Source organism: Lycium ferocissimum, chromosome 10 (genome assembly GCF_029784015.1).
Source record: "Lycium ferocissimum isolate CSIRO_LF1 chromosome 10, AGI_CSIRO_Lferr_CH_V1, whole genome shotgun sequence".
Lineage (NCBI taxonomy): Eukaryota > Viridiplantae > Streptophyta > Magnoliopsida > Solanales > Solanaceae > Lycium > Lycium ferocissimum.
The window spans coordinates 46263583-46275630 of record NC_081351.1 but is presented as its reverse complement, the minus strand read 5'-3'; the positions used below and the strand labels follow the sequence as shown (position 1 = coordinate 46275630).

At 35.8% G+C, this 12048-nt stretch overlaps 1 long non-coding RNA gene across 1 annotated transcript; it reads right to left on the bottom strand.

Annotated features, from left to right (window-relative positions):
* Positions 1–4035: 4035 nt before the first annotated feature.
* LOC132035531 (uncharacterized) lies at positions 4036–6638 on the bottom strand. Its single transcript, XR_009409288.1, has 3 exons — positions 6256–6638; positions 4664–5575; positions 4036–4556 (listed from the first exon to the last, which is right to left on the bottom strand). It is a non-coding gene; the product is annotated as an uncharacterized LOC132035531 (long non-coding RNA).
* Between the last annotated feature and the right edge of the window lie 5410 nt (positions 6639–12048).

The window sequence follows — 12048 nt, the reverse complement described above, 5'->3', positions numbered from 1 at the left end:
CAGATTTCAGTAGTGCAATGAAAATCATAGTAGAGATAGAGTAGCTTCATTATCTTATCATATTAAGATGCTATGTGTAGTATATTTCTTAAACATTAGTGTGCCTATTTTATGATGGAACTAGCTTTAATATGTTCTCACAACAAATAATAAGACATTCAAAGGTCGATGGATCTCTGACATGACGCACGAGAGGTTCATCTTCAAATGACTGTCTCATTTGACAGAACTTATCTTCTTTATACAATAGAAATCGTAATACTTAAAGAAGAAGGTCATCTAAATCAACTTTATGCTTAAACTGGTAAACATCTTTCCTTAAGTAGATGAAAACATTATATCTGGACATATAATCACAAAAAAATACACACGACTTGTAACTCAACTTACCCTGTGGTAACGCCTAGAGCCTATAATTTCTTCACAACATGTGATTACAGCACATAGTTAAGAAACAGATCCTAAAACATGGTTCCTATGAATAAATTAATCTAAGCATCATGTTGGAATACAAAAAGTAGCACCATAAATTAACCAACAAAAGAGTTACTACTTTCTAGTTTCTAGATAGCATTTGAACAAAGAACATTTTTAGTATTATAACAAAATCAAACTAAATAAAATACTGAACCAGTGGGCATGATGCCTATTACTGCAAATACTTGTCGATAATGATAAAATATCCCAACTATAATTGACAAAAGAAAGCAAACTAAAAAAAGAAATGGACTGACCTTTTTTGGGTGCAGTGAACTGGGGTGCGGGGTCTTTCAGATCCACCGGACTACGAACTTTTCTCACGAACAAAGCAATATGATAAAATAAAAGAAATCTCTGCCGCAACCGTAAAGTCGACAGAGATCTAAGAAGAGAGAAAACGAGCAATGAAACCTGATTTGGATTTTGTATTTTTGAAAAATAAATAATATGAAACAGAGAGTATTTTTTTGGATGTTTGGAGAGGGAAAAGTAGCAGCCAAAACTTGTTGTAAATGAACTTCAAACACTAGTATTTATAGGACGAGCTTAGGGTTTTCTAGGGTTCAAAGATTTTGGGCGGGATTTGACCCAAATCTTGGTCAAAAACTTAGTTCAAAATCCGAACGTTAGAGATCATTTTTTTTTGTATGGACTGGATCAGAAAAAGAAGGAAGAAGACGAAATTAATTAAGAGCTTTGTACCACAAAAACGAAGGGACTATGACCTTGCCACGAGATGTTCAGGTCTTGCCTGAAATGGTGAGACCTCTTTCGATTTGGGTTGAAGCTCTTTGAAATTTTGCTGAGAATGGTTATTGAGAGAGAGGGATAAACGTTGGTAGGAGCAGCTGTAGAGAAAATGTTAAGTTTAGGGTTAGGTTTGGGTGAGCCAATCTAATTTGGACTTAATTCTCTCCATGTTGGGCTGAGTTGGGGAGGAAAATCATACACTTGGAATGGGCCTACTAAAATGAAAATACTAAAGCTGATTTGGGCTTCAGATTTGTGGACAAAAAGATGGATCTCCTCCTTCCTTTATATTCTTTGGGCTTCTATAGTACTACTACTACTACTACTAGCGATAGTAACTAGTAAAAATGGTAAAAGCTAAGGTATTTAATTATTACCAATTTAGAAGCTAGAGAAAATAAATCGGAAGAAAGGAGGGTCAAAATTGGGTGTCAACACTCAGTACGCGTGGATTGTACTGATATTGCACTAGCTACACCCTTTTTGGGGTGTTGGTTGTTTGTGTAGTTGATTGTGACATGTGCGGAATGCACGGTGCCTATCTGGAAGGCCTCCTCCCACTTCATTCCGGGACGGAGGTTGAGTCTTAGAATGTAGTGGAAATCTGGAATCATTAGTCGCTCTTGTACATGTCTAGACCAGGTCATGGGAAGTTGGATCGAGTCTGTAATTACTAAATTGTCGTAATCATGTTAAATCTTGAGTTTATTAAATATATTATGATGTTCCGTTGTTACTTCTAATTATCTATTGGTTTAAATGATTCATCTTTATTTAATTGATGTGTTATTCGATAGAGGGTTCACCTACCCAGGTGGGAAAGGTAGGTGCCCGCGCGGTCCTAAAATGGGTCGTGACAATGATGACGTTCGCTGCCCAAAGACTCCTCTTTATTGCTTTGTCTTACTTCCTATTCCGGGACATAAATTGAGACTTTTATGTATTATTCATACTTATAGTTTAGTAGAGCTCATGTATGACCAGACCACGATACTGGGGTTGTATTTCACTACTTTACGCACTTTATATTATTATTGTGAGACTTACATTATTTCTATTTTCTTCCGCTTTACTTATGTTTATGATTGTTGGGATAAGAGTTCGCCTACCGAGGTGGAAAAGGTAGGTGCCCGCACGACTTAGTGAAATTGAGTCGTGACAAATTATTCAAAATATTAACAACTAATAGAGAATCAAACTCCACAATCGCCTTCTTCATTTGACTGTGCATTATTACATCACCAAATCCCTATTAACATCGGTTTTACTTCAGTCATATTATTGCTTATATGCTTAATCACTTGTGAATGCATGTATAATTTTGGACTTATTTAGCTAAGCATTTATTGACAGGTAATTTTTTTTGGAACTAGCACAAGTATATTGTCCAAAAAAGAAAAATTAAAGCAAAAGCATTTCCAACTAGGTTCTATAATCCAAAGATAGTTGTTTGAAGTTTACAACTGCTTAAGATAGGGATGGTTCAAAAAATAAATTTTACCAAAAACAGTAGTTCTTAAAATTGATAATAATATCTACGAATCACTCTTTACAGTCAGAATGGGGGTAACTAGCTTTCATCCACTTCATATAATGTTGAATTGACCAATTATTCTAGATTAAAAAAAAAAGGAAATTTCTTAAACAACTATAGTTTAGAGACTAATTACGAGACATAACTATAGTTCTTTATCAATGCATACAGTGGCATTTGATACAATCACGATAGGTTGTATCGCTCATTTTGATGTATCGATGCATACAGTCGCGCCACATAAAGTCACAATACGTTGTATGCTCGCGCTCAACAAGCTGTATCAATGCACAATCTTGTGAATACGCAAAAATGGCTGGATAATTGTACATACATATGACATACAGTCGTCCTCCATTGAAGATACAAATCTACACATACAACATGCAGTCGTCCTTCATTGAAGATGCATACAACATACAATCGAAGAAGAAGAAGAAAGCGTGCCAGATCTATGCTACTCTCTCTCTCTCTCTCTCTCTCTCTCTCTCTCTCTCTCTCACTCTCATACAATAACATACAGTGAAGATACATACAAAGAAGAAGAAAACGACTCAGATGACTCAGATCTATACATACAACATGCAATCATATGCCATTGAAGAAACATACAAGAAGAAGAAGAAGAAGAAGAAGAAGAAGAAGGACACACACACACACACACACAGGAGGAGGAGGAGAAGGAGAAGGAGAAGAAGGAGAAGGAGAAGGAGAAGGAGAAGAAGAAGAAGAAGAAGAAGAAGACCTAGATCTATGCTATTCTCTCTGTCGAAAAAGACGATGACCTAGATCTATGTTATTCTCTTTCGAATAAGACCAATGTCTAATAGCGATTTTAAGTGTAGGGTTTTCATAGTATAGGGAGTGTAAGTGTTTGATTTTAATATACAGGAGGTCTATCCATAACTAAGTCATAGTACAAGGATATTTAGTGTAGTTAACCATTTTGCTTTTTGTGCAGCTGTACTGGTTGTGTGAATTTTACTCTTCATTTATTATTTGTTTGGATGAATCAATTCATAAAGAAATATTAACAGAGCAAATAGATAGCCATAAAAATTAAACAATGATGAAGAAAATAGTAAAAATATATATAAGGCTGCAAAATAAATGAGGACAGAGAATTTCTCGGCTCTCTTTTAAAACTGTCTTTCATTGTTTTTTTTTATAATACTACTTAAGTTTGATTTTAACATTTATGACAGTAGGTTTAGATATATGATCTAATAGGTAATAAGGTGCAAAAACAAACGTCTACCTTGAAATGACTCTACAAATGGTAAAGCATTTATTGAAAAATGGAACTACATGTGCGAATTCACTAAGAACAACCTTGAGAATAAATGGAAAATTCATATTACAATACTAGTTTACATCATGGAGCTAATTGTCAGAAAAAGCCTCTCTTATCCTATACAAAAATCATTTATTTCTAGTTATCTAAATCTGAATCATTGTACAATATTTAACAAGCCATTGAATTTTTTTGTTCTTCCCATATCTCCCACTTCAAAAAAGTGTTGTCCTATTTGTTTCCTTTCGATAACTTTTCCTTTCATATCAAAGTTGGTTTATCATTTTTCTTCTTGTCCCGGTCCTTCTTCAATTAATCTATCCTTGCGATCAATTCTATATCGATAACTTCATTTTTTGTTCTTCTTTTGACAAGTTGAATTTTGATCTATTGCCTGACGATCAATCAACATACTGGGGATTGCATTACGATAGAGCTGGCAATGAGAGTAATATCCACAATGCCCAATTATTACCATGCACTAAGAAATTTGGTAACCTGGACACAAGGGAAAGAAACAAACAGTTGAACAATCTATGTTATCTTGTATGTATCTTGAAACACGCATGCACAGATATAATTTGAGCTAAAGGATGTGTTCATACCTGCTGACAACCCTCCAGAATAATGAGGTGGAGACAAGAATGTTCAAGGCTTCCTTCAAATCAAGGAGTACAATGTTGGATTCCTATGAATCTCAGTTATCTTGATCATATTACACATATAATTCCCATGTATCTTGATCAGAGTCTTTCTTCCATTCAAGAGTTTGGGGACAAAAATAATGTTCAGGCTTCGATTGGAAATAGAAGGCATATAACGCTTCAACATACTTCAGTTTGTAAATTCCAGGAGGGCGTGCTTGAGGAAATATTGCTATTGCCTCACTGACACTAAGTAACTGATTACGTACGAAAAAATATAAAATCATGTAGCCAGTTCGGTTGTGACCATGAGTGCAGTGGACAACAACATCCGACTTGCTTGAGATTCTTGAGATGTAACATTGTACTCCAATGTATCTCAAGAATCTCAAGCAAGTAAGTATGTTGTTGTCCACTGCACTCATGGTCATAACCGAACTGGCTACATGATTGTACATTTTCTCGTACGTAATCAGTCACTTAGTGTCAGTGATGCAATAACAATATTTCCCAAGCACGCCCTCTTGGAATTTACAGACCGAAGTATGTGGAAGCGTTAAATGACTTCTATTTCCCATCGAAGCCTGAACATTTTGTTTGTCCCCAAAATCCCGAATGGAAGAAAGACTCTCATTAAGATAACGAAGTTGTTGTTCATTTTGGGAATCTTACAAGAGCAGGAGCAGGGTGAGATGCGGATTTTAGGTATGAACATATCCCATTTTCTGAGGTTCAAAAGATAATGAAGTTCTTCCATCAAGTGCTTAATTTGGATGTACATTCCAGGAGAAATACTCGAATTCCAGGATCGCACTCATTCTCTCTCAATAGGGACAAATTGCATCTTCTAAGCCAGCAACTTTACCATGTCACCTGGAGAACTTAGACGTTTTATCACTTGCGAATGAATTTATAATTTTGGACATGTTTACCTAAGCATTAACTGACGGGTAATTTTGTTCAAAACTAGCACAAGTATTTTGTGAAAAAAAATAATCAAAATTACAAGTATTTTCAACTAGATCCTTATAATTCAAAGATACTTGTTTGAAGTTTACAACTGCTTAAGATAGGGTTGGCTTAAAAATAAATATTTTACCAAAAATTGCAGTGGTTAAAATTGATGGTACTAAGATTTACGAACCACTCTTTACAATCAGATTGGGGTTAAGGAAACCATCCCCTTCATTTAATGCTCAATTGACCACTTTATTCGAGGTAAAAAGAGAAAGAGAACTTTTTGGATCTAAAAAATAATCAATTTAAAATTGTTTGGTTTCACTTCAAAATCAAAATTAACATATATTAAATCTGATACTACAATTCAAATATGGACCAGGGTGTTTATATTTGATCTTTTTAATATCTAAATTTTATAAAGGATTAAGAATCAAATCACAAATGAATAGGACATCATCAACTAAACAAAAGGAAATCATGAAGAGAAGAATTGGAGAATTTGCAAGAGACAATTCACTCAAACACAAAGGCATAAAGTAACATTACATCATCACATCATCAAATGAGAAAACAAAGTGAACAGAAAAACTTACAAACTCGGTGATTCATTGATTCGATGGATCTGAAGAATCCATGAGGAGGATTCATGTTGGAAACTGGTTTCATCATCATCATCATCATTCTTTTCTTCATTGTTGTGAACTCCTTTCATCTCAGCCGCAGTAGGTTGAGTTGAGAATGAGAAGAATTGGTAAAAGCATCATTATATATAGGGAAGGAAAAGGATTAGGGTTTTCTAAGAGTTGGTTCAAATTTTCTTAAAAACTAATTTGCTCCCAATTTTAAGATAATACTCAAGTTATCTTTTTATTTTTGGTTAACTACACTAAACAACCCTGTACTATGCCTTAGTTGCAGATAGATCACCTAATTTTAAAAATTAAACCTTTTATATACACAACTGAAACTTCATCTAACTAAGTATATTTAAGATAATCTTGGGGCAAAAGAATAGATAAAAAAAACAAAAATGAAAAGAGAAATTTCTATACGATAAATATTGCAATTAATAAATTATAAATGACTTACATATTTAAAATGAAAGAAATTATTACTAATAATTGGTCTATCTTATTATACTAGTGATGTCATGCCAGGGCTACGCCCTAGCCCAACAACTATTCATGATTATTCAGTGTAATTAAAGGATGCAAAATTAGGATGAAATTCAAAAGTGACGCTATTAGAAAGATTAAAATATCTTTCTATAGTCTTTTACAAAATGATAAAATATCTAGATATTAATTATTAATTTACGAGTTTAAGACTAAATGATGGATAATTTGTTGACAAATAATTAAATTCAACATTAAGTTATAGAGTACTATCGCCTCTCGTTGGGTCATGCTATTTAATTGTTATTTTAAATTTCGAACTTCAAATTCCATAACTTTTCTTCATGAAAATTAATAAAATAAATTTATATTTCATAGTGAAATTCTTGCTAATCTCCTTATGATAATTCTGCAATATACAATGGGATAGATGTACAATATATTCGTTCTAACCTTAATTTATGATTTCACTACCATAAGTTTTCATTAATAAATTATAGTTATTTGATATTTTTAATTAATAAATTAACGCATCAGTTTATGTGAAACTTTAAAGCCAATCTAAGGATTGTTACAGTATTAAATATTGGAAAATGTTATAGTCAAAGACAAAATAAATGTACATTATTCCTTTTTATAATAAAGGTAGTAAATTAAAAGCCATACACAGATGTGCCAAACATAAATATTATTGAGATGTACACAAATTTTTGAGATAGTATTTCATTTTGAGACTATGTATTCAGACTTTTAGTTAGGTAGTGACTCGTCTACGGCCTAGACCATATTTTGGGATCGATGTAATATTTTCGCGCTTATTTACTTATCTATTTCAGACTTGGTGGATATTTATGTTGGTTGGGTTATTCTATTGTGTTTGAATGTTGATAAAGGGATGGGTTCGCCTACCAGGTGGGAAAAGGGTAGGTGCCCAAACATTCTCCGATTTGGGATGTGACATTTATTTATATATTGAGACTGTTGTGTTATTTATCTTCCGCATGTGATAGCCTAAAAGTGATTAAGTAGAGGGAAGGGTTCGCCCACCACAGGGGTTGTCACGACCCATTTCGGCTAAGCCGTGCGGGCACTTACCTTTCCCACCTCGGTAAGCGAACCCTCAACCCAACGATAAGTAAGTAATAAATAAATAGACCAATCAAGCGGAAAAGAATAATTACGTAAGCCTCACAATGATATATAATAGACTAGTGCGGAACAAGGAAAAATACCCCCAGGGTCTGGTCTAAGCCATACAAGAGCATCTAATGAAAAATATACAAGTCTGGAATAATATTACATAAATCTGTCTATGTCTCAGAGTAGCAATAGTAAGACATAAAATAGGAAGAGTCTTCAAGGCAGCAAACGTTTCGTGCTCGCCCTGGAAATTCGCAACAATGCTGATGACAACGATCAACCACGAGAGATGGAAGCAGACCCATCCTGATAGTCTGCATTCATGAAGGAACGCAAAAAGTCAAGTACAAAACAACGATGCTTCGGTAGGTATCATCGGCCGACTAAGCATAGCTAACATAATTCGTAAAATAAAGCAAGATAGGCAGATAAACCAACAAGTATAAGCCAAACATAATCGAAGCCAAGTACACGTCATTGCCTAAGTAGAACATCTAATCCCAAATGTGTCAAGCCTTAATATATCAAATCCGAATCCAACATCACAAGTACAACACCAATCATCTCAATGTAAGCCGTGATGCAATGCAATGCAATAATGTATGGATGCAATGCAATGCCATGAAAATGCTGTGTACACATGTACTCCGGACGAAAATATCAACATCTCGGTACCACAACCCAAGGTGACTCGCGAAGTCTAAGTGCCACTCATCTCAGATCTTTGCCCAACAGACAGACGAGACCCCAGATCTTAGCCTACGGGGGTTTTCACCGGCATCACCCTGGGGGACCCGCGAAGTCCATGCATTCACTCAATCCACGATTTCGGAACTAATAGCGGATATCGGACTCTCACATCACTCTCATTTAAAAACCGAGTCAAGCTCATCACAATGTTTCACCAAGTACCAACCGTGTTCAACAGTATGTCATGTATAATGAGAATGAGTGAAATGCACGTGTCAACATCAAGAATAAGCTCAATATCACAAGTACCAGCATGGGTATGCCAACAATATATCACACAAGTACCAGCATGGGTATGCCAACAGTATATCACACAAGTACCAACATGGGTACGCCAACAATATATCAATGTCACAAGTACTAACATGGGTACGCCAACAATACTATCAACAACTACACAGGTCATACGAAAATCTATGCTCGTATCAACGTCAAAGTAAAATACCACCATATCACAATCAAGATGTAACAACAGTTCCCAATATCTATTAACAGCACGTGGCATCAAGCCAGCATAACATATCAATCAAATCACAACACAACGGGGTGGCTAGCCCCAATCACGCAACAGGGACCAACCTAAGACAATATGCAACTCAACTTCATACCTGAAGGTTTACATGCTTTCTCCGATAGTATAATCTAAATATATGCTCCGCTATCCTAAGTCTCACCAAGGGTAAGCCATAACCTACCTGGATGGCCGAATAGCAAACACCGATAAATCACTCTTTCGCCTTCCCCTTCCGCTGAGCCTCAAGATCAATAAAGTCTAGGCATATTCGAGATCTAGATTAAAAATCATGAAGAACGATACTAATATTGCTATAATTCAATTTAGGTCAAAACCAACTTTAGAATTTGGGGAAATGGGGCCCACAAGGTCAAAACGGAAAATTTGGGAGTAAGACATTAAATTAGGCACTAGGTGATTGCAACCCAACAACTAATTGCTAAATTAATTCAAAGATTCCCCCAATTTCGAAATTCAAGCAAAACCCCCAATTTTAGGTATAAATCCTAACTCTTTGATTCAAGAATTCAATACTAACAATGGAAGATATATGATTAACAATCATAGATTCATCAAAATCTAGCATAAACTCCATCAATTTCATAATTAATAAGCCTAGATAGAACATTCATTAACTAAGGAATCACTAAGGAAAGAGGAATCTATGATGATTAGGAAAAGTGAATAAGCAAGAAGATTAGGAGAACTTACCACTAGGAATCTCCACCAAAATTCTCCAAGAACAGTTCCCAAGAGCTCTATTTCGTAATGGTATTAAATGATACACTAAGGGCTTTTAACACACATTAAACATACTCACTGCCCGTCACCCGCTTTGGCGATGCTGTGACCGCTCCAGTGGTCCCTTTAGCGCTACAGCGGTCAAGCCCAATTGGCTTGAACCGCTCCAGCGGCAAGGTGACCACTCCAGCGGTACCGCTACCGCAGTGCTGGTGCCGCCAAAGCGGGCACCAGACACCAGAAATTTACACCAAGTTTCACATTCCAATCCGATTTTTTGACTAATTTCCGAGGCCATCTGCTCACATATCACACACATAAAAACATGTTACGAACATGTTCGTGGCCTCGAAATTACCAATGGAGGTCTCGTTGACCAAGTAAACCCTCGATACCTTAATTCTAATTTCCCAACCCAAGTCCCAAAATGCATCCTAGTGCATTGGGAACTAAACCAGATATACACACAAGCTCTAAACGACCATCCGGATCTCTCGGAATTGATGGATTTCCGAAAAAGGTCTGTTTACTCAAAAGTCAACTTTGGGTCAACTCGTTTTCACATTAAGTCCATATTTTACAAAAAGTTTCCCGAATTCGATCTAGACACCTCGGGAAGCGTGCTAACTGTTCTCTCTGGTCGAAAGTAAGCTAACCAAGCTCGAAAAAGGGCGAAAATGCCGGAAAGGCTATAACGACCAAATGATTCGTTACAGGGGTTAGCGTGGGTGACCGCTCGATCCACTAGTTGGGCCGTGACAAGAATATTACTCATGGTAAAAAATTGAGCCAAATTAAGAATTTGGCGTGTTAGAAAGGTGCCATGTATTTGCGTCGGAGTATTACTTCTAGCCAGTTTTCTTGAAATCCCACGTCAACTTATTGAAGTAGAATTGTTGTAACACGTCAGATCTTTAACTTAAGCTTTGACCATGATTTTAGACTTAGAAAAATCAGATAGAGAATGTTGGAGTTGGAATTTTACTTCAGTTCAGCAGATGGAATTTTATGCCTAGAATTATGGGCTGTAATTTGAATTACGGACCGTAATTCAGTCCGTAATTATTAATTTGGTCACTGGTTTTGATATGAAAATTACGGTCAGGAATTACGGACCGTAATTCGAATTACGGATCGTAATTCGTGACCGTAATTGGAGAGGTGTTTAACTGGGCATTCTATTTTGAGATATCAAAAATTACTGTAAAAAATTTACTGACCATAATTCAGTCCATAAAACTCAATACGCACCAGAACCTATAAATACCTGGTTTCAGTTCTAATTTTTATTTTTACAAGTCCCTAAACCCTAGAACGACCTGCTCTCCTCCTCCACCATCAAGAACACTAAGGTAAGCTATCCTAACCTATTCCAAGTGGATTAAATCATGTGTTCATCTAACCTAATTAGGGAATCATTGTTCTTAACCTAGGATTTTCAAGAAAACCCATATTCAAGGTTTGAGACGCAAGCTTTTGGGATTCTTCTCAAAGTTTTGACTTTTATTGTGGACTGTGAAGCAGCTAAGGTATGTGAGGCTAGCTATCTACGTTAGGGAACATTTATGATTCTCCCTACACCTCATTTTACGTGCTTCTCAGTAATTTGTCTCAAAATACAATTTAGCCCTAGTTTCTTGAATAGTTGTAGAACTGCTATCTTCTAGGGTTATAGTTTCGTAATTCGTTCATGGTGATCACTTTGAATATCATGAACTCAGCACGTAATCATTATAGACTTGTGCATTGACATCACATGAGTCTCAGTCAGTATATAATCAGTTATTTGTTTAAGTTCTATAATAAAAAACAATTATCATGCTATCAGCTATAGTCAGTCTCAGTATTATAAATTGTTTAATGTTGAACACTTGTATCTGTATTTTTAGGCCCTAGGCCACAGTTTATGCATATGTATTGCTTCGGCCTGCGGCCACAGTTTTTGTGCACATTATTTGGGCCCTAGGCCACAGTTTATACTTACAGTTATACCGGTGATTCTTCATTCAAAACAGGGAGTACTTGATTCTTGCTTTCCGTTTAGTTCGGCTCGATACTTATATTTCTTTCTATCGGTTGTTTTACATACCAAAATATAAACTAAATGTGCCGATATCCCTTTTATT